At 44.5% G+C, this 23585-nt stretch overlaps 1 long non-coding RNA gene across 1 annotated transcript in view; it reads right to left on the minus strand.

Moving 5' to 3' along the window:
• The window catches only part of LOC121106318, a 31304-nt gene extending 8567 nt beyond the window's left edge, over positions 1-22737 (minus strand). Inside the window, exon 1 of the long non-coding RNA XR_005838945.1 lies at positions 21994-22737. This is a non-coding gene — a long non-coding RNA (uncharacterized LOC121106318). The remainder of the gene's footprint in view (positions 1-21993) is intronic.
• Between the last annotated feature and the right edge of the window lie 848 nt (positions 22738-23585).

Genomic DNA, 23585 nt, shown 5'->3' on the forward strand with positions numbered 1-23585 from the left:
TGATCCCAGGCCAGGCCTGTCTGTCTGGCCTCTTTCTCCAGAGGGTTTCCTATGCAAAGAGGCTGTCCACCACTGGGGCTGAAACCTGGGGGGGGCTGGCTTATGCATAAATGCTACCCTGTTAGCAAATCTCTTCGGCTTCCCCTGTTACCAGAGGACCACTTTGGAGGCAGCTCAGAGCCCTGCCTGGGCAACAAGTCCAGAGCAAAGAAAGCCCGAACTTGTGCCTTTGTCACTCTTCCTGGCTCCTCCTCCCCAGTCTGTTCCCAGAAAGCTCCTTCTGTTCCCTGAGCCTGTCCAGCTGGAGGGGTGGGAAAGAGACACCGTCTGTCAGACCCTCCAAAGGGACTTCCAGAAGTTGGGGTGGGGAAACAGACTTTGAGAAGAGGACCACACAATGGGGCCGCGGGGAATTCACATCTTCTGCCTGTGATCAAGTGGCCGACAGCCTGAAGGGAGGGCTGCATGCCAGGGGCCCAGGCCAGGAGGCTGCAGAGCACAGGACTCTTCCAAGGCATGTGAGTCAGCAGGAGGAAGTACAGTGGGGAGGATGGGGGACAAAGAGGGGGGGATTGGACGACCACCGCTCCTGCCTGTCTGCCTGACCCCTCTCCATCTCTGGAGTCCCTTCACCCTTCCATGCATAGTCCACGGTGTACATGAACCAAATCAATCTACTACGGGCAGTTGCTGGACACTATTCAGAGGCCAGGACACGGGACAAGAGCTCAAAGCCTCAGATTGTTCATTCCTTCATTCACTCCAATCTTTTCCCAAGCCCAGGGTGTGCGCAGCACCGGGCAAGATGCCAGAAAGGCAGAAATGAACCAGATGTGGACCTCTAAGAATGTGTGGCCCAGAGCGGGGGACAAACGGGAAAACAGTTCAGTAAAGGGGCCCTGGTGAGAGCAAGGAGCGTTAGTTCTTCCTGGGGACGGGGCTGGGCATCCAGAAAGGTTTTAGAGAGTGTGTTAGTTTGCTAGGGCTACCCTATCAACATACCACAGACTGGGTGGCTAAAGCAACAGAAATTTATTTCCTTAGCTTTCTGAAGGCTCTGAGTCCAAGATCAAGGTGTCAGCAAGGATTGGTTTCTCCTGAGGCCTCTCTCCTTGGCCTGTGGATGGCTGTCTTCTTACTGTGTCCTCTCACGGGACCTATCCTATGTGCATACACTCCCCAGGGTCTATATCTACAACCAAATATCCTCTTACAAGGATACCAGTCAGATTGGATTAGGGTCCACGCTAATGGTCTCATGTTAGCTCAGTCACCTCTTTAAAGATCTTATCTCCAGGGGTGCCTGGGTGGCTCAGTCATTTAAGCGTCTGCCTTTGGCTCAGGTCATCCCAGGGTCCTGGGATCGAGCCCTGCATTGGGCTCCCTGTTCAGGGGGGAGTCTGCTTCTTGCTCTTCCTCTCCCCCTGCCCCTCTGCCCTTGCTCATGTTCTTGCTCTCTCAAATAAAATCTTCTAAAAAATTTAAAAAATAAAGATCTTATCTCCAAATGCAGTCACATTCTGAGATACCAGAGGTTGGCATTTCAACATATGAATTTTGGGGAGACACCATCTAGCCCATAATAGAGAGGTTGTCTTTGGGCTGTGCCTTAATAGCACAGCCAAAAGTGGCCAGATGAGCAAAACAGAGAACTATTCTTGATGTCAAGTCCAGGAGAGCAAAGACCTAGAGATATCAAATACCGTCACCTTCAGGGAGCAGCAAGAGCTGCATACACAGGAAAGAAGGCCGAAGTGTGTGTTTTCCTGGCGGTGGTGTACGGGAAGGGGGATGGTGGGCAAGCATTCAGGCTCTGACTGTCCTCTTGCCTAGACTGAGTATTGTGCAGATTAAATCACACAAAGTTTATTAGACTCAGAGTGTTTATAATAAACACCCATCACTATTATAAGTGGTTTTTTTCTGTCTCCTTATTGGTACTCCTTTATGTCCTTTAATGATTATATATCAAGTTTTTTTAATGAAAAACTAAGCTTAAAAAAGATGGTCAAGAAGTGGCAGATGCGGGGCAAGTCCGAAGGGTGAGAAAATCTCCTCTTTGTTACAGTCTAATCATCAAGTGTTTGCTGGGTGTAGTTCTCTGCTCGGTGCTGTCTGAGTGGGGGAAATCTAAGGCAGGCTCTTGTAGCAGAGCTGACAGCTCATCTGGGAATGTTTCTTGGGTGGACGAGCCCACCCGCAGGAAGCTGGCATGGGTGCTGTGGTTTGTAATCCCAGCCTTACCCCGCTAACCCTCGAAGGCACCGCACTCAGAACTGGTAGCTAAATCAAAGCTCCTGGGACAGAAATGACTTAAAGACCTCCCAGAAGGTGGCTGAAAGCCCCGAAGGATGTTTTTCACATAAGCTCTCTTGCAAAGGGCTTAGGGCTCACCCTTAGGTTTCCCTGAAACTGTAACTGAAAGCAAGCTTGGAAAATCTGAATGTTCCAGTCTCTGAGAGGGAAGTGTACAGAGCAGGGAATCAGGAGCCAGAAGCAGCAGCCTGAGTTCTGGCTCTGCCTTTTCTAAGCTGTGCAACTTTGGTGGAATCCCCAGTCAATGGATCTCTCTGAGTGGTCAGTTCCTTCATCTCTAAAATCAGGCACAGATTGCTACCTACCCCCACCTGCCTGAGGACTGGGTAACTGTCGGGATCAGATGGGGGAAACTGAAGAGACTATGCTCTGAAACTGACCAATTCTGCAGATCCTGAGCTGTCAACAGAAGGATGAGACCACTGGGCTTCCAGAGTGGGTGGAAAAGGATGTCTCCAGAGTTCCCAGCCTGGGAGGACATTGAACACATCTGGTTGCTGGTGGGAACTAGCTACACCTCGGCTCTCCTAGATGGGTCCCAGGCATCAGGATGTGGTCAACACTCCCCAGGTGATTCCAGTGTGCAGCTAGGGTTGAGAACCACGGCTTATCACCAACCCCATTGATTAGGCCATTTTATTCCTTCAGCAAAACACCCATCTTCCACAGCTCTGATGGTAGGAAAAAAAATCTCTCCTGACATACTTCCTGGGGCGCCTGGGTGGCTCAGTCAGTTAAGGGGCACACTCTTGATCTCAGCTCAGGTCATCATCTCAGGGTCCTGGGATATAGCCAGGTGCTGGGGAGGGGAGAGAGGGGTGCCCCACTCTCAGTAGGGAGTCTGCTTTGGGGATTCTGTCTCTCCCTCTGCCCCTTCCCTCACTCGCATTCTCACCCTCTCAAATAAATAAATCTTTAAAAATTAATTAAATAAAATGCTTCCTGAGCAGAGTCAAATCCTCACACCTGATTACTAAGGACTCTGGGTCTCAAAACACAGTATGTAAGAGGAGCCCATGCGTTACTTGTTAAAGAGGAAGAGGCCAGGAACCCACCTTCACAGAGATTCTAATCCACTCAGTCGGATAAGGGGCTCAGGAAATCCACATTTTAGTCCATGTGGTTTAAAGAGAATCCGCTGGACTCAAAAGAAAAATTAACTTCTTAACCTTGCCCTCATACCAAAACAAGAGCCAACCCTCACCTTCTGACAACAATAATAACCATGGTAGCTACACATACCGTATACCAGGATCTTGGGTACAAGTATCTGGAATCTTCTAAAAGCATGAGGTGGTGTTCCGAGTTTGCGTATGTGCACCCGATACTCCTCCCTCTGGAAAGAGTTCTCCGCCTCCCACTTTGTGTTTAGGAACTGCACTTTCCCCATTTCGTGTGACTCTAGTGGAACTGCCAATCAAACTTCCCTGTACCACGCCCCTGGGAAGAGGAAGAGGTCTGGAGAGGGCATGTGATTCCATCCCAGCCAATCAGGTTCCTCCTCCTGGGATGCTGACTTGAGTGGAGACACCTGGCAGCCCAGGGCGGGTGTGGCCTGCTTTCGTTGGGCTGAGGCCCCGAGCCGGCTGTTCCCAAGAATTGATAGTTTAGCTCTCTCCTCCATTTTATGAGTTAGCCAGTAACCTTCCTGTAGATCTTTTTTTGGCTTAAGTTAATTAAAGTTAGTTTCATTTAGCACAACAAAAAAATTAATGAAATATTCATTTTACAGATTAAGAAGCTGAGGCTCAGAGGAATTAAATGACCGACTCAAAGACCCCACATCCAGGAGACGGCAAAGCGAGACTCAGAGCCAAGCCTGTCTGGTTTCACAATACCTGACATTATTTCATTTTCCCTGAAATTCTCCTGAGAGCTCCAAAAGGTTAAAGGAGGAAGAAGAGAAAGTGCACTTGCAAAACATGTATGTTCTTTGAAAAATATGAAGAGAAATTTAAAGGTTACTACTAACTCCCACACTCATCCCTCTGTAGGTTTAAAACCTCCCAGAGACAATTATTAATTTAATTAGCCATTTCTATTAAATGTCTCAAGGGTATAACCAGCAACTCTCTTACTAAATTATATATTACAATACAACACATGGCAGAGTAAAAAGGCATAAAAAAGAAGCAAACAGTGGTTCAAGCTGGGAAAATGCCGAAGAAAAACATTCCAACAAAGTAATAATTAAGGCCAGAATTCACTCCACTTCCACTGAGTTTCTGTTTTACCAAATTATTGACTTCTTAATTCATGGATCTAGATTATGATCCTGAAATCAGAAAACAGAGGCTACACTTGTGACCAAAAATGTGACCAATCAACCTTCCAAATATTAAATCTTCCAGCTCTGGCTCCTATGACAGATGGCTTCTCTTGCTTTCTCCTTCCAGCCGTACATATGAGACTATCAGGGGAAAAAAATCTGTATTACTTGGTAATATGACTGTTCTGCTGCTCACTGCAGTCCAAAGTCAAGACCAAGGAGATATTTGTCACTAAGCGGAAATTAGTTTCACAGAATTTACTTTAAATACATACATAACCACTATTTGTTGAATGTTGATGGCCTCAAACACACCTCACTGGGAGATTCCAGAATGCCTTCTCATGCCCACCATACCCTATGTATATCCCATAACCAGTGCCCCTAAATGATAAGCACTTGGGCAAGTTTCACAGGCCGCTTCACTGAAATTCTATGCCAGTACCAGGCACCAGTGTATTGGCAAACCATTTAGTCATCTTCAGGGAATTCAGTCTAAAAGTACAATCACCAAAAAATGAAAAAATTAAAAATTAATAAAAATATGATCACCAATGTACCCAAATATTTAAGCCCTAAGGCTATTAGTCATAGCATTCCTTATAATAGAAAAAAAATGGAAACAATGTAAATGCCTCAAAAGAGCAATTGAATACATTATGGCATAACCATTGTAAAAACTCCATTAAAAATAAATGTTTGTGAGAAAAACGTTCATGGATTACATTCATGAGATACTGTTAAATGGAAAAACTCATAGAACAGTATGTCTAGTGTGATTCCATTTTTGTAAATATATATATGAAATATTTTCCCAAATAAGTCAAGCAGAGAAAGACAATTATCATATGGTTTCACTCATTTATGGAACATAAGAAATAACAGGGAGATCGGTAGGAGAAGGAAGGGAAGAATGAAGGGGGGGTAAACAGAAAGGGGAATGAACCACGAGAGACTATGGACTCTGGGAAACAAACTGAGGGCTTCAGAGGGGAAGGGGGTGGGGGATTGGGATAGGCCGGTGATGGGTATTAAGGAGGGCACGTATTGCATGGAGCACTGAGTGTTATACGCAAACAGTGAATCATGGAACACTACATCAAAAACTAAGGATGTACTGTATAGTGACTAGCATAACATAATAAAAAAATTTTTTAAAAAAAGGGACAAAAGAAAAAAAATTTTTCCCAAAAAAAGATTAGAAGGATATTCACCAAAATAGAGAGGAGAGTTATTTCTGAGGACTATAATTATAAATTATTTTTTTTCTAAGATTTTATTTATTTATTTATTTTTTGAGAGAGAGAGAGCATGAACAAGGGGGAGGGGCAAGGGGAGAGGGTCAAGCAGACTCCCCACTGAGCAGGGAGGCCAACACTGGGCTCAATCCCAGGACCCCAAGATCACGGACTGAGCCAAAGGCAAATGCTTAACTGACTGAGCCACCCAGATGCCCCTATAAATTATTTTTATTTTATTTTCTTATTAGTCCATATCCCTTAAATTTTAAGAGGAGAGAAATTTTTTTAAAGCAAACTATTGGGTTGGCCACAGAAGAGTCAAGCTGTTAGGTTTGCTGTTCCCAGTCGGATCTTAGTGGGCTACTAATAAAATCCCATGGGACTGGACTTTCAGATCCTTAGCTGGATGCTATCTGGGAGGCCATTTGGATGATTCCGGGTATTGTCATGTACAAAACTGTTAAGAAAGCGTCCAAAGAGAGAAGTAAATTCAAAGGATTAAAAAGTAGGAGGGAAGAAAAAGGGAAATAGGTTGCCATAGATGTAAAATGTAACTGGTCAAATTTAACAGGTGATTTGTGAAGCTTTACCAGCTTGCTTTTAAAAATAAGGGAAATAGCCTGATGCAGGTACCGTGCCTTGAAAAGGTCAAGTCTAAAGAAAGTCTGGAAGAACCACTGCCACTCTAGTAGCCTAAAGTAAGTCTAACAGAAATATGATAATTATCTGTATCCCTCCAGCTCCAAACCCATTCTCAACTCCATTACAGGCAACCTGAAACAAGATGTTGCTTTGAAAGATGTGGAGAATTAACTTCCTCTCTAACCTAGTTCGGAGTATAGCAATCACTTTGGCCACCATCTTGGTTTTGACCCAGACTCCCAAAACATCCCACAGAGAAGTCTCCCATTGTCTCTGACTGCTTCTGTCATGAAGACACAAAGGATTATGAGGAAGTCTTCACTTCAGACTGTGACACCAACCCACATTCTGCAAATGTGGTCAGGCAGTTCTTCAGACTCTTAATACCTATTGACCACAACAGTGAGTGTTTCTATGTTATGGGCAGAATAATTTCAGAGTTAAGTGCTTCATACAAAAGGCAAATAGCTATGAAATATCTATGTCTTAAAGTCTTGAAGGAAACACTGAAATATTTTTTTAGATCACTTTTCATAGATCAAAAATCTTGGATAATTGGGGGACATATTTACGTGTTCTGTATATCATGTTTGTCTGTAGCCCCAAAGGTTCCTGACTCGAGAGCACAAGCTCAGGCTCCTGGAGCACTCGCTCCTCTTTGTGCTTGTCCTCTATGGGAAGGCAAAGGCTGGCCCTACATCTATTTGTCGCCTCCCAACTGCTGTCCTTACCCATCTTCCCTTTAGGCAGAGCCTGTCTCCTACAACAGAAACTGAAATCACCAGATAGCTGCTTTCCCAGCCTCCCTTATGGTAGGGTAGCCAAGTGATCCCAATTTGGTCAATGAGACATAAGAAAAATTCTGCTGAGAAACTCCTAGGAAAAGATTTGCTTCCTTCATTTTGTGAAGGAAGCCACATAGGAGAAGAGCTTTCTTCCCCACCACCTTCCCTTCCTTTTAAGGATGTCATAAGATGATTTGTAGCTGCAGCAGCCATCTTGAGACCATGAGGAGAAACACTGTTGACTCACTATAGATGGCAGCTCAGGAAAAGAGAGCCTGGGAACTTGAACTACTGCACTAAACCTTGTATTTACATACTTCCTAATTTTAGTCAGATACTAAGTGTCCATATTGTTTTTGAAAAACTTTCATTTGCATATTCTACTATTTCCAGCTGAAAACATCCCACCTACTTCTACTCAGAGAGCCCTATATCCTCCCCAGACCTCAGAGCTTCCCTCTCTTCCTTCAGAAGCCTTTTTATTACTCAAACCATAAATAACAACACAGCCTTAAGAATTACTTTTGAGATACTTACCAGCTTCTAGGCCTTCCAGAAAATGAAGACTATATATTTGCCCAACTCTCTGAAAGCTTCCCTGTGATCAAAGAAATGTCCAAAATATTGCCACGGTGTATCAGTTATCTTTTGCTGTGTAACAAACCACCACAAATGTTAGTAGCTTACAGTGACAATTATTTATTTGCTCCCAGTCCTGTAGGTCAGTAATCTGGGCTGGGCTCAGCTGGGACAGCCCATCTCTGCTCCATATGGTATCAGTGGGGCTCCCTTTGCATTTGTAGTTCATTGGTAGATCTCAATTGGCAGGTCAGCTGGAGGCTGGCTGGTCCTGAATAGCCTCACTCATAAATCTGACAGTCTGTTAGTGAGAATAATTCATTTCTTTTCCATGGCCCTTTCAGCGGGACAGCTCAGCTTCTACACATAGCAGCTCAGTTCTAAAAGCCTGAGAATGGAAGATGCAGAGCCCCTCTAAGCCTGCACTCGGAAATCACAATCACTTTTACGGCATTCTGTTGGTCAAAGCAAGTCACAGGCCAGCCCATTTCAGGAAGTGTGGAAATAGGCTCCAGCTCTTGATGAGAGGAGCTTCAATTAATTCATGGCCAAGTCTAATCTACCACCCAGGGTACCTGCAGTCTGCATAGTTCACAATTGTTAGAAACGTAAATGCAACTCTCCAACAACAACAATTATTTTTTAGTTGTACATATTGGTCACACAGCTACATATATGTTAATATAATTATGCAGATGAAGATGTTGACCAAAAAATTAGTGGGAGAGGAGGGCAGATATTTTTATTATTTTCCAAGTTGAGGGATGAGACTACAAAACAAAATTTAAAAGTTCTTAGAGGGGTGTCTGGGTGGTGCAGTCAGTTGAGCATCTGACTCTTGGTTTCGGCTAAGATCATGATCTCAGGGTTGTGAGATTGAGCCCCACATCAGGCTCCACACTCAGTGCAGGGTCTGCTTGAGACTCTCTCTCCCTCTCCCCTGCTGAGTATGTGCACATGCACGCACACTCTCCCTCTCTCTCTCAAAAATAAATTTAAAAAAATACTCTTAGAAAACAAATTTGCTGGTTTTTCTACAAATTTTGTGTTTCTAGGTGACTTAGAATTATTATTCTATTTAATCACAGGTTACCTTTGGAAAGTTTTGTTTCAGTGCTTCTCCATCTGGATACATCATCGAATCTCCCAGAGAAGTTTCAACCCCCAGAGATTCCAACTATTTGAGGATAGAAAATCATTTCTTTAGTAGGTGTCCAGCTTTTTCAGTTCTGCTACTATAAGCATTTGCCCTATAAGCATTTGAGTTTCTACCCTTGATCTAGTTCAATACCAGCTACCACTTTATAACTGAAGATTCTGAGACCCAGAATCTTGGGTGACATGGGTGGTGTTGAGTCCCTAGGTTGTACCTGGCACCACACATACATTATCATTTGGTTTTCATATCAACTCTGGGAGGAAGGCTTTACTAGGTCCATTTTATAGATGACAAAACTGAGTCTCAAAGAGGTTGAGTAACTTGGCACATATAGCTGTTAAGAAATGGAGCTGATACTCAAGTCCACATCTTTGTGGGTCTAAAACCAGTCTCTTTGTGCCCCTCCATAGCAATTCTTGCCCCCCACGAGGACTACTCTTTCTTGCTTCCTACCCCTTCCTCCCTCCCTTTCCCCCAACACCCTTTCTACCTCTGCATTAGCACGGACCAACATTTCCTGGCTCCTCTCTCTCACCTCTTATTCTCTGACCCTGTCCAGCAACTTACAGCTCCCTATTGGTCCCAAAGCCCATATTTCCATATCACACACCATATCACAGTCATAAAATAACTTGTTCTGCAGCAGGAAAGGGTCCAATTACAACTCCTATAATTGGCAATAGAGAGTCATTTATCATAGTGGCCCTGGGATTGGAGGTCATCAGAGCAATTCCATTTGTTGGACATTCTCCTGTTTGTTTCAGCTATTCCTTCATCACAGTCCTTTACAGATCCCAGGGGGCTCACTGGGACATTTCACAAGTTATCAAATACATGTATTAAGGATTAATAGCAGACAAGGAGCAAAAATCATTATTTGAGAATAAAATGCATTGCATAAAATGAAATTTTGGAGTGACGGAGTGGAAAAGGAATGCTTTTTTTTTTCTTTCCTCCAAGTGACCCAATAAGCCCAGAACTAGGGCCAGTGGAGCTACTATTTTGCATGAGGAAATCTTCCACATCCTATAAACTGGAGAAATAACATGATGGAAGTCCCATTGCCTTGCTACCTCAACCGATCCTTCCACGTTGTGTGTTGATTTTCTCTATGTCACTGAAGAGGCAGCCAGTGGTTTTCTAGGGAGCAAACTTTTCCAAGATTGGGGAGATAAATATGATAGCCAATATTTACCATTTAACTCAAATAATTTGGTCTGAGTTTGATTAGTCTATATGTTTCCCACCACAGTGGGAAAGATGGAAACAATTTAATGGAAGTACAGAATTTTAAGAGAAGAGAGGAGAATTTTAAAGGGAGAGTATCTAGTTCAGATATCCCATCCTGGTGCCCACTTTGCAGAGTTGATGCATATGTGCTTTGTCTGAACTGCACCAGGTTTTTGTACAAGTAGGACTTGGTCACCAATGTTTACAAATCAGGTGATCTCACTTCTTTTTAAAAAAAATTACCTTTTGACTTTTCTTTAAAAGACATTACTTTAAAATATGACCGTCCTGGGCCAGTTTCCCTGACACAAGAGTTGGCTGAAGCTGTGGAGTGGCTGCCCCCTAGGCAAGGGAGAGCTGCTCTGGAAGGCTGTCCCAGTGCCAGCAACCCCTCCTGGCTCTCCAACTCTCAGGCTGAGGGGCAGTTGCCACTTATTCATTTATGTTTTAGACACACAGAAAATTTAAATGACATCCTTAAGATCATACATTCAACTCACTCAGCAAATATTTATCGAAGCACACAGGCTCTGTGCCAGGCACTATTCCAGGCACGAAGGATACAGCAGTGAACAAAACAACATGCAATCCTGGCCCCATGGGGTTGACATTCCAGTGAGGGACACAGACAGTAAACAAAATCAGGGAAATACAGAGTATGACAAGTGGTGGTGAGTACTATGGAGACAAATCAAGCAGGCAAAGGGGAGAAGGAGTAGTGAAGAGTTACAATTTTAAGTCAATAGATGAGAAAGGCCTCTGTGAAAATATGAGTGACATTTGGGCACAAGCTCAAAGGAAGGTTGAGAGGGAGACATATGCAACTCTAGGGGGAGAGCATTCCAGGCAGGAGTAGCAGAACCTGCAAAGGATATAGCATGTTAGCACCAGGAGTGGGACTTAAACCAGAGCTGGGCTGTCCTTCCAATTGGAGGTGATGCTGCTGGCCATTAACTCTTGGCAGACATTCCAAGAGATGCTTTTCCAGAACACCTGTCATCTGTATTTTCATGGAAACCCAAAACACCCTAAGTGAAAATCCAGATTTATGCCAAAGATAAAATGGAGAGGGATTATTTGCTTTGCCCAGGCCTTCACAATAGGAGCCTTTTATTCAGGAAACTCCCCTGGCACTTGCAAAATGGTTTTTTTGATTTAGAATTGTAATTCTCACCATTTTTCGGAAACCCATTTACCACACAAAGCAAGGATCCCCTATAGTGCAGATGGATTTATGCTGATCTAGCCACACTCCCTTGCCAGATCTTCCGGGTCCCCCACATCTTCTTAAAGGGAGTCCTTTGCCAGCTGCCCAGCTAAGGTTAGGAGCACTGACCCTCAGTGGAAGCCAGCGCCAAGTGACAGACTGGGCTGGAACTCCATGGTCACAGGCTGCCGCTAAAAGCTCTGGGCACTGACCCCTGGCTACTGTCATAGCTACTGTTATAGCCACCCTGCCCCCACCACCCTCATCCTGCAGGGCTTTGCTCACAGCTGTCGGGCTGTTTCATTGTTTTTATTAGCATTTATTGTTTTTCAGGTCAAAAACAATGGAGGACTTAGAAAACACATAGGAAAATGAAGAATTGTTTTTTTAAAAAAACAAACATCCCTAATCCCATTATCCAGAGAAAACCACTGGTATCCCGCCTGACTGGTTGCTTGTTATTGAAGTGGTTGGGATTTAGATGGACAGTCCTCTTTTCTGTCTCCAGAAAGCTATTCCTCTCAAGAATGCTTGAAGCAAAGACTTGGATGTGGGCAGCTAGAGAGGTAGAAGGGATGGAGGTCAACTTACACTGGCTAGTTCAATTCAAGCTGCAAACATCCATGGCTAGAACTGGCCAGGCAGATACTGAATCTACAGATGGAGTGAGAGGGCTTTCTTGATCTGCAGGTGCACCTTTGGAAGCTTAGGACAGGTGGAGGCTGGGACCTCCCTGGAGAGATGATAGGAGGGAGTGGTTACAGCATTGTGCAAGGTAGAAAGAGAACCCATCTTCTTCCTTTCTAGGGTCTGGATGTGCTGTGGAGGTCTTGGCTCTGCATGGTGCCCTTCAGGAATCCAGCTCTATGTTGAGAAGCTGCCTTAGCACCTGGGGATCTGACTCCCACCAGTGCTGCTGGCACCCCAAAACAGTAATGTAGCAGTGATGGTGTAGACAGTGGTGGAAAGTGGTAGAAATGACAATGACAGAGACAGAATGTGTCAGGCAGCCCTTCCCACAATAATGCTGTATGGCAAGCCAACCCAACATGAAGTAGTTTAAAACAATGAGCAGTTGTTCTTATTTATATAAGGATTATATAGGGACCAGCTAACCTAGGTCGAGCTCAGCTTGGCTAGGTTTCAAACTGCTAGAAGGGTGGATCCTTATCATCTCCATGTCTTGCAATGGACTAGCTAGATTATGTTCTGCTTGTGGCCATGGCTAAAATATAAGAACATAGACTCAACTGAATGAGCACATTTCAAGCCTTTGCTCACATCATATCTGAGAACATCCTATTGGCTAAAGCAAGTTACATGGCCAAGGTCACTATCAATGGGTTGAGGAAATATCCTCCTTCTAGGAAAAGGCACTGCAAGCTCACATGGCGATGCCTATAGAAACAAGGAAGAAGGAAGAACTGAAGCCATCGTGTAATCTACTGCATAGATAATAGGTCAACTGGCATAGGTATTAAGAATTTGCCACAACTCAAGTAGGACCACAAAGTGGTAGAGAGCCAGGGAAGAATTATGGGACCAACAGGGCAAAGTCACTCCAGACTCAGGGGCAGCCAGGACATACCCAGCAGGGACCACTTGGACCCACTGGAGTGCTGCTTATCCTGCTTCTTCTGATGCCCTGGTGACCTACTATGTCTGCCATCCCATTGACTGGTGGAGGCTCTGGGAAAACTCTTGGTCACTTGTCATGTACTGAATCTTTATGTCCCCCCACCCTGCCAAATTCAGGTTTTGAACACTATCTTCTAATATCTTGGAGGTGGAGCCTTTGGAGGTAATTGGGATTAGATGAGGTTATGGGGTAGAACCCTCAGGAATGGGATTAGCACCCTTAAAAGAGTCATGAGAGAGTTTGCTTCCTCCCTCTACTCTCTGCCATGTGAGGATACAATGAGCAGTCTCCAACACCAGGGAAGGCTCTGGCCAGAACCTCTGAGCCTCCTGAACTGTGAGAAATAAGTTTCTGTTGTTTATCAACTGCCTGCCCGGTCTGTGGTACTTCGTTATAGCAGCCCAAACTGACTGAGACATCACTTCATGCCCTCAACTCCCTTCTCCAGAAGGTTCCCCCTGAGCCCTACCTCTCTCCTGCTCCCTTTCTGATCTCTACACTCCTCTCTCTCTGTCTTCCCTGTCATTAACGTTACCTCTCCATGGGGTACTTACTTAAAGCAGGTGGAATTGCAAGTACCACCAGAAACTGGGCAGGGGAAGATCTTTCCAGGCAGGTTGGACCTTCTTAAAGAAGACAGTCTAGCTATGTAGGAAAGTGGGTTGACTTTAGAGTCAGGCAGAAATGTGGTCAAGTCTTAGCCATATCCTCTCTATCGGTGTGATAATTTTCAGTTTTCTTACCTATAAAATGTATAAAATCATGTTTACTTTGGTGTTGCTGTGAGAATTAACTATGCTAATGTGTATATGGCAGGAATTTCCCAGCACAACCTTGGATACAAGAAATAGGTCTTTTATTTCCTAAAAGTAAGTCTAACTCTGAATCCACATCCTAAAGTTTAGTGGTAAATTCAATCACAAACATTATTAGGGTTCCCTCCTGTTTGATGTCATAACTTACTTTGAAAACACCCCTTCTTTAGATGGTGTCCTATAATTGTGTTCGTTACTGTAAGCTGCCCTCTAGGGGCCGCCACTGACTCTATCATGAAGTCACACTCTAGGGGGTGGTCAGCTAGTATTTGTCAGAAAGGCTACATTACAGAGGAAGCTACTGCTTGTTCACCTATTAACTACATTGTGATCAATAGCAGATTTGCTTTATAGCTTCCTAAGTATCAGAAAGCAGTTTTGTTGATGTAGTGGGTTGAAAGACGACCCCATACCCCCATGTCCACATCCCCAGAAACTGTGAAAGTGACTGAAAAAATGGCCTTAGCAGATATAATTAAGTTAAAGATCTTGACGTAAGGAGATTATCCTAGACTATCCAGATGGACCCTAAAGCCCATGCCAACTGACCTTCTAAGAGAGAGGCAGAGGGAGAGTCTACAGACAGAAGCAAAGGAGTCACTGTCAAGATAGCTGCAGAAATTGGAGTAAGGTAGTCACAAGCCAAGGAGTACCAACAGCCGCCAGCAGGTGGGAGAAGCAAGGAACAGACTGTCCCCTAGAGCCTCCAGAGCAAGTGCAGTCCTGCCAGCTCCTTGAGGTCGGACTCCTGGCCTCCAGACTTAGAATGCATTTCTGTTGTTTTAGGTCTCTATGTTTGTGGTACTTTCTTAGAGCAGCCACAGGAAACGAATACAACTGATAATACTAGTGGCTTGTCAGTCTGCATAAAGATGATAGAAAAAGGCCCTCATTGGTCAAGTATGAACTTGTGAAAGGAATATTAAGAACCCAGCAAGGCCTTCAGCCTGGAAATATAAGGATGGTGCAGGACTTGATCTACAAACAATCCTGTGTTGAACTATTTGGAAAATTCCGGATGCCTGATGTCAGCTATAAAAGGACTAGACTCTAGCTCTGCTATGCTCTGTATGAAGTGAATCATGCGTGTAAAGTAGTCCTCAAAGCACCGAGAAGTACACAGAACCAGGGCTTCATTGAGTATAGAAGAGCAAGTGGTAGGAAGAATATGTAGTCAGCTTGCTAATAAATTCTAGTTCAGTGATTGGTGTTTGGCAACACTTGGCCTGAATTTGATTTTGTTCTATTCTGTTAGTGAGTTTGGGCTGGCTACTGTTGCAAAGAGAATTTGAGGCTGGTGTGTTATCAAAGTAGCAGAGATCAGTTCTACAGAGGCCCTGAAGACCTCATGAATCATGAAACATTGAGGCAACCACAGCCAGCACTCCACACTGGTCAACAAAAGATGTCCACTGTCAATGTCTTCGTGGGCCCTCGAGTCAAGCACCTCAGTTGCTCTCTGGCACGGGGGTGGGGTGTGATGATATTGGCTGTTGCTGGGAGCACAGGCACCTGGTATGCCACCAGTCTTTCCCCTCTAACAACCCCCAGGGAGAAGGACACAGATCCCCACCCCTCTCGGCCGGCCCTGTCTATCCCCTTTTCAGTTATGCAGAAGCTGATGGCTTTCTTAGCCAACACCTCTCTCTTCTCCAACCACACTTCTCCTTCCTCTCTTCCTCTGGGATCACAGCCACAGTCTTTTGCAAGAGATTATGCCAAAGGCCTTCACAAAAGATGAAGAGAGGAGGCATCCTACAGCAACACAGAACTTACCCACAAGCAAGAGCATATCAGTGTGGGATAGCCCCCTTGGAATGGGGAGAAGGAAAAATTCTGAGAAAATTCACATATATTGAAAGAATTAAATTTTCCTGACACGTGTGCAAAGTGCTAACACAATGCTAGCTACACATTCAATGAGTCGTATTAATACCTGTCAACATCCATCAGCTCACACCACTTAGGAATGGTGTGTATGTGTAGACAGCTGCACAACTGTTTTGCTCACTGAGATCTCCTCGAGGCCTAGCAGAGTTCCTGACACATGATAGGCATTCAATAAGCATTGTTGAATTAATAATTATTTACCCCATGAATGAACACTGCAGTTTTCTAGAAACCAGTACAAAGTTGGAGATATGATTAGATACAAGATATTCTATGTTTGTGGGTAAAAAAAACAAGGTCAAGAAAGATACAACCATTGCAGATGCTGACACCAAAGTGTGAAGGTCTCCATTTATCTTCACAGACAAATTTTCTATCTTCCTACCTTTTTCTATTTTCCAAAATGTCTATAATGAGCAGATAGCAGCAGCATTTTGGGTAAAATTAATTAACTTTCTGAAATCATAATTTCTGCATGTCCTCCTTTCCCCACTGCTTATTTTTCCTATAAATTTGGGAGTTGGGAGATGCATGTGTTCCCCTACCTTCTATGCTCCAGATTGCTCCTGCTAGGTGGTGGGGTAAGGAACGCCATTTGCAGAAAGTGAAAGAAAATGGATCTAAGAAGCTGCTAATAATGGCTAATTATCTGTCTAATCCCAGACTTCATGGATGGGTTGTAAAGGAATCTTAAGTGCTTCAGTTCCTTTATTTGTGTATCCTGAGCTTCAAGATAGGAGTAATTTTCCTGCCATGAGTTCACAGGTCTCCCATAAAACAGGTGGAATAAATACCTTCACTAGGGAGAAGTGGACTCTGTGGGCCTCTAGAGGAAGCAGTGAATCAGCACAAAAGTATGACATTTTGGCTAACATCTCATAGACCTGCACAATGGGATCATCTCATGGACACATTCTCATGATGCCATGTCTCCAGAAGGAGTTGTCACCGTTTAAATAATACCACGGGAGGAGGTTAGGGTAGAGCCAGAGAGGATCTTGCTGGCTCCCTTCCACCCCTACTGGAGGTCCTCAGAGGGCATCTGAGGGGCTTCGCCTGGGTAGGAGCTGTTCCCTTCCAGGAATAAGAATGCGGAGTCAGCAAGTTGCAACGGGGAGCTTCCCATCTCAGCCCTAACAGGCCAGTGCCTGATGCCCCTTCACTGTCCAATGCTCTTGTGGAACAACAAGAGGAATTAACTTACTCATCAAACTTCCTGACTCTGGGAGCAGCTGAGATGCTAGAAGGGGATCAGAGGATGGGAGGTATTCAAATCCACACCTTCAAGAGCAGGAGGAGGAGCTGAGGGTTTCAGCTTATCCTGGCTGAGAAAACTGAGCAAGAGGTGGGTTACACAAGGCCAGGGACTACACTGGCCAGTGGTCTTGACCTTGCAGACAATTGGAGACGCTGAGTTCAGAGGAGAAGGCAGAGCCAAAGCAGATATCCAAGACTATATGGCAGTACTAAATGTCAAAACACCAGAAGAGAAATCAGTATGTTTCCAACTCTGCAGGGATGGCAGCCAGGCATGGGCATCGAAGTCAGGAAGGAGTAAGTGCTCAGAGCCAGAACCTGCAGCACAAGAGCGACAGAGGATGGAGTTTGAATGAATGAGTACACCAATGAATGAATGAGTGCAGGGTTGGCGTCCTGAGAACCGACTCTGGAACATACCCTGGCAGGTAGCTTTCGTGCTCCCACCAAAGGATGAGGACAGGGTTTTGTCCAGCTTAAAGGTAGAACCAGCATGGAAATGGCTACATTACCTTGATGCAGGGCAAAGGCCTAGATCATTTTTTTTAAAATTCCATTTCTCAGAATTCTTGTTCCGGGATATGGTCCTTGAATAAATAATTTCCCAATAAACTCATCTGAGAAGAAGCCATATAATAAGGCCCCACATTAGAGACCCATAATGCACTTTAGTCTATTGAAAGCTCTAAGGGAAGCACTAGAGAAACCTGCCAAATCAAACATTTCCCAAATGGATGAAACCATAGGACATATCTCTCCATCTAAAAAAAAAAAAAGTCCCCCATAAAACACCAATTAACACCACACAGGACATGAGTCCTCCTCTGAATACACTTTAGGGAAAGCTGGCCTGGGTGTAGGACTCCTTCAACCGTTTACTGTCAAAAGCAGCACCTGCAAGTATTGTATTCTCTCCCTTCTTCCTTCCCTTTCCTCATCTTCTGTCTCTTTCTCCCTCTCTCATTCCCTTTTCACCTTCTCCCTTTCCTTGCCTCCCCTTACCCTTTGCTCATCTAGAGGCTCCTTTTTATTTCTCTCTTCCTCTTGCTCACCTTCCCTGACAATACACAGCCATTCCTTGGGCCAGAAAACGGATATCCCACCATAGCTGCAGCTGAACCCGTTCCGCCTCATCCCTGGAGTCATCCAGTGATCACTATCTCAGCAATTTGCAAATGGTACCCAGGGCGTGCGCTGCTCCAACAATGGCCCAATTATCTGCCAGTTGCATTTCACCAGTGCGCAGGTTAATTGGTTCATGTGACAGAGATGGAAAGTAAACTGCACCCCATTAAATTGATCTGATCTGGGTAACAATCCATTGTGTCCCCCCCCCCTTTTCACAAAGCTTCCAAGAGACAAGTGAAAGAACCAAGCTTAGAGATGAGGAATGGCTACTCGTTAGCCTCTCTGGTCTAGAAGCCTGCATGGTCTCCCTGTCCTATCCCTCCCTCCCCAGGGCAAGCACAGTCATCACACCACTTCTGTGGCCTTAGATATCTCCACAAATTAATCAAATGATACCTTTTTGGGTTTCTGGTCTTGTGTTTAAATACTTGCTCTGTATTTCTGAGAAGATCTAGCTGAGTTGTTTGTTCATTTTTCCTTTTTTTTTTTTTTAAGCACATTTAGAGTCTCCCAACACTTCTCAAATAATTGCCAGACCACCGATTCTAACACGCTGTTTCATCATATTCAAACATTGACTGCCTGGGTAGAAATCTATATTCCCTCTCATACTTAAGAGCCTATTTCCCCTGAGTAATGTCTGCCTGGCTATTTTATTCTAGGTAATATCGATCTTTCTGCTCTCCTACAAAGCACCTTGCAGAGTGCCAATAATTTTGTAATAGAAACCTTTTATTAATGGACTCCCCACAGCTTAATTTTGTTTAGATAAGTTTTAACACACACACACACACGAGAAAGAAAACGACAGTTGACAAACTTTTATTTGCACCAAAAGTTGGGCCACCTGTGTAGTGGTTTATAGGGAGCTGTAGGTGTAGACTGAGTGGGCAACACTGCTGTAAACAAAACTTCAACCAGCTGCCAGGGAGCTCTGAGTCATCCAAAGCAAGCAGGATGTCCCACTAAGCTACAGATTGTTTAATTACACACAAAGCTGAGTGGCACCAAGCCCAGCGGTGACTGATGCGTCAGGGCCTAAGCCAGACAAACACCTTTAGTTGGCTGTCCCAAGATGCCATGGGGCTCCCAGTGAGAAAACCCGACATGCATCGGCAGCAGCTGTGGGCTGTCATGTCCTACATGTTTGACGTGAGAAGAAGTGTGTTATTTCCCAATATCAGCCTCTACACAAAGAGATTAAATCAGTCCCATAGAGTGGAGCTGGTTTTCCCACGTTGACCTGTGTCTGTGAAAGGCTGTCAAAGGTTCTTCCGAATGAAGCTAATCAGAGTGAAAGTGATGACAGGACAGATCATACCCACAATCCCAGTGCCCTGACCACAGAAGAAACCCCACCCCTGAAACCCTCCAAGGAGGGCAGCAGCAAAACCCGGGGCAGGTGTCTTGCAAAGGCTCCTCACCTACTACAAGCCTGCTGGGGCCTTGCCAGCAATGAGGTCTTCGTGACAATGCCTGCAGGTTTATTTCACATTCTATAATGACAGCAGTTAGGCAGAGGTGACTATGAACTGAGCAGAATCATCTTCAAATTTGCTCTTGCCCCGACATAACAGATCTAAGCTAACTAGTTCTATGATTAAGCAAAGAATATGAGATAGTTTAACTCACCTCCCCAAATAGCTACCCCATCAGCTGGTTATGCCAGAAACTCACTCAACTGAAGAAGGCTTAAAGTTAAGACTTTAAAAGCCATTAAGACCGTAGTTTAAATTAGCTTTCCTGGATGGATGGATGGATGGATGGATGGGCAGATAACAAGATAGATGGAAGGATGGAGGCATGGAAGAGTGATGAGAAGATCGGCTCAGACCCCAGAAAATGTAGAATAAGAAAGTAGAACAAAAATCATTCACAGTCAGGTAAGAAAGTGAAAAGAGAGAAATGGGAAGCATGAGATATGACCAAATAGGACACATTTGGGAGAAGAGGGAGTGAAACACTATGGGAATACTGGTGGTAAATGGCAAAGAGATGGAAATGCTAGGAGAGGTGGAACAAAAATAATTATCTTCTTCTTCCCAATTTTTCAGAGTTTGTTTGTACTTAGAACCTCAGCTCCCTATACCATCAATTGATATTATTTCATTCCAGGCATTCATCCAATTACTACACTAGTTCCTTCCCTTCTCCAACTCACAGAGCATGAAGGAAAAGGACTCAGAGGGTATATTTCTGGTTAAAGGTATTTAGTACATGGGCCCTTGGATCAATGTTTAGAGACCTCACTGTTCACAGGGGATGCCGAAGCCCACAGCCTCAGTAGCTGGAAGACTAGCATTCCCGGAATCCATAAAGAGCCTTCACCTCCTCCAGCATGTCTGAGTTCTCTTTCCCTGCCTCCCCCTTGATTCCTTTCCTCCATTCAATATTCCACTGAAGACCAGGAAAATGGTGTACATTTCAAAACCCTACCCTTTTGCTATTCATTGGCAGTGGAAAGATTTAATAAAACATTAGAGTTGGCTTGATGGCATTGGAGGTTGAGTGAGGACTAACTTTAGTGCTCCCTGGCCCTATGAGCAGAAACAATCAAGAGCTGATGAGCAACATCATCCTGCAGACTCCACCTGAATTCACATCATCCCCCTTCACCACCAACTCTTGCATGCGCCAACGTTCACCAGTCCTTTCCATGACATGCAGGGTCTGAACCACACGCTTCTGCACTTAAATTAATCCCTGTCTCTAGATGTTTCCTATATACAAAACTGCCTCCTGCCTTTTCTCCATCAATACCCCCATGGTGTCTGGATGTTTTACACACAAAAAAAGATCCTTAATAACAGTTGTTAAATTGGCATGCCTGGGGCACGTGGATGGCTCAGTTGGTTGAGTGTCCAACTCTTGATTTTGGCTTGGGTCATGATCTCAGGGTAGTGGGATTGAGCCCCAGGCTGAGCTCCGTGCTCAGCATGGAGTCTGCTTGAGACTCTCTCTCTCTCCCTCTGCCCCTCATCACGCTTCACTCATTCACCCTCACTCTCTCTCTCTAAAATAAAATAAACAATCTTAAAAAAAAAAAAAAAGAAAGAAAGAAAGAAAAAAACTGGCATACCCATGCAATTTTGGTGAAACTGAACTTTAGCACAAATTGTTTTGGAAAATAATTTGGCATGAGTCTTCTGGCAGAGAATATGGCTGTCCACCAATAATCATTCTCCCCATCTTTAAAACAAACCCCTGAATTTTAATTAGGCACATAGCCAAGCCACAGACTACATTTTACAGCCTTGTAGCTTAATATGTAACTATGTGACTAAATCCTGCCAGTAAGACTTGAGTAGAAAAGAGCACTTCTGGCTCATGCCCTACTGAGGAAGGCACATGCACCCTCTTGACATTTCCCTCCCTTGTGGGCTGGGACATGAGGAGAGCCAGAGCAGCCATGCAGGCCCCGAGGTGGAAGTTGGTGCAGACGTGGTGTAGTCACCCCTCGGACCCTGAACCACTTGCCTCTGGTCTCTCGTATGAAAGAGAAGTGAACTTCCCTCTTTGTTAGGTCACTCTATTTTTGGAGTCTCGCTGTCTTATAGGCTTAACTTTCAACAACTTAACCAGTGTCCTAACCATTACAAGTTTTAAAGTATTCTTTGGCTAGGTAATTTCACTTCAGAACACAGGATGTGGAAATAACACTAAATACCAAATAATATGAGCCACAATAATAATAAGTTAAACTTCTGTTCAATTGGACGATCATTTTCAGTATAAAAATTGACAAGATCCTAAATGCATAACACAAGGGAGGGTTGATACCACAGGGTAGCACATATGCCCCCAGGCCTTATTACCACTTCAGGGCCTACACTTACCTGCATTGTTTTGCCTGAGGACTTCCTGAGCGCAGGTTGGAAATGTGGGGAATCAAAGCCTCCTTCCAATCATCCATCCACCGATGACTTAGAGGAGTTGGGGTATACAGAATATGCCTTAGGAACCACTCTGGCTCCCTTCATTTTTGAGATCACAGTACTTAGGTGGTAATTGCCCATGGCAAGAACTAACCTAAAACTCACACTCCTGCCTTTTGCTTCTCTTTCTTCCACACCATGAGGCATTGTTAGGTGAGGTGCAGATAAAGCAATGCTGGAGGGCTTTACATCTGTTCCAGGAAAGGGGTCTCAAAGTTAAGAGTGGCATCAGCAGTAAATTAAACCCAGAGTGATATTTAAAATGGAGAAAGTGATGCCAATTCAGCTGTAATGCGAGTAGCCCCTAACGCTGCTGTTCCTACTAATCACACTTAATTAACAGTTTCAGACTCCAGCTTTACTGTTAAGTATTTCATTCAGGTCAATGGACTCTGGGGAAGACTCTTCTTGAATGATCTACCAGTAAACTTGTGCCTTGATATCCAGGAGTCCATCCTCTGGGGATAAAATTAAAGGTGCACTACCCCTGGCTGATTCCCTCTGCTCTAATGTCTCCCAGGGTCCCTCCCCACAAGGAAGGAAGGCTTTCCCTCCCCCAGCCAGGTCTAACTGCATCAGCTTGCCCTTCAAGGGCTGCTTTCTACTCCCTGTGTGGCAAACCTGCTGTTTACATCCATCCCCAACTTGGTCTTTCTGTTGAGGTTCCTCTTCTTTATCTCATCTCCCCTGTTGCAATTTGTGGCAGGGTGAGGAAATGCGTCACAGAAAAGCAGTTCTCTTGGTTTTCATTGGTCTTAGGCCCTATTGGCACAAATGGTGGGCTAGAGGTGGAGGCTGGGGCCCCCCAAGGGCAGGAGACAAGCCAGACCCAGACACCAAACCCCAGGCAGGCGTCTGTCCCATCTCACTGCCTGAGCCCTGCAGTATTTAGAAGAACTATGTTTTTATCTTGCCTTGAAAGTCCACTTTAAAAGCATTAAGAAAAGATCTCATTGGGTAAGGCAGCCCCACTTAGGGAATTCAAACTCAATGCTTTCTACTGAATAAGAGAAAAATGAAAAACAGCAAAGATCCCTCCAACAGTTCCTTAACAACAAAGTCAGAAGAAGGAAGCATTTGTGACCAGCTGAATGCGTGTTTCACCTGAAGGTGTCAACTTTAGAGAATCACACCTTGGGCTGCCTTCGTTTCCTTTAGAAGTTGCTACTTCTTTTGAAGAGTATAGAAGGAGGAGTCTGAAATGGAGTGACTGGGCTCAAAGTCCAGGATCTTAAGAAGTGGCAAAAAATAGAAGTGATGGATGAATAGATAAATAAAATGTGGTATAAACATAGAGTGGGCTTAACCATAAAAAGGAACAAAGTTCTGATACATGTCACCACATGGATGAGCCTTGAAAATGTGCTCCATGAAATCAGACACACAAGTTCACATGTATATGATAACGTATACACGGCATACCCAAATAGATAAATCCATAGAGACAGAGAGCAGAGTGGTGGTTGCCAGGGCCCGTGGTTGGGAGGAAGGAG

Source organism: Ursus maritimus, unplaced genomic scaffold (assembly GCF_017311325.1).
Source record: "Ursus maritimus isolate PB19 unplaced genomic scaffold, ASM1731132v1 scaffold_1, whole genome shotgun sequence".
Taxonomy (NCBI): Eukaryota; Metazoa; Chordata; class Mammalia; order Carnivora; family Ursidae; genus Ursus; species Ursus maritimus.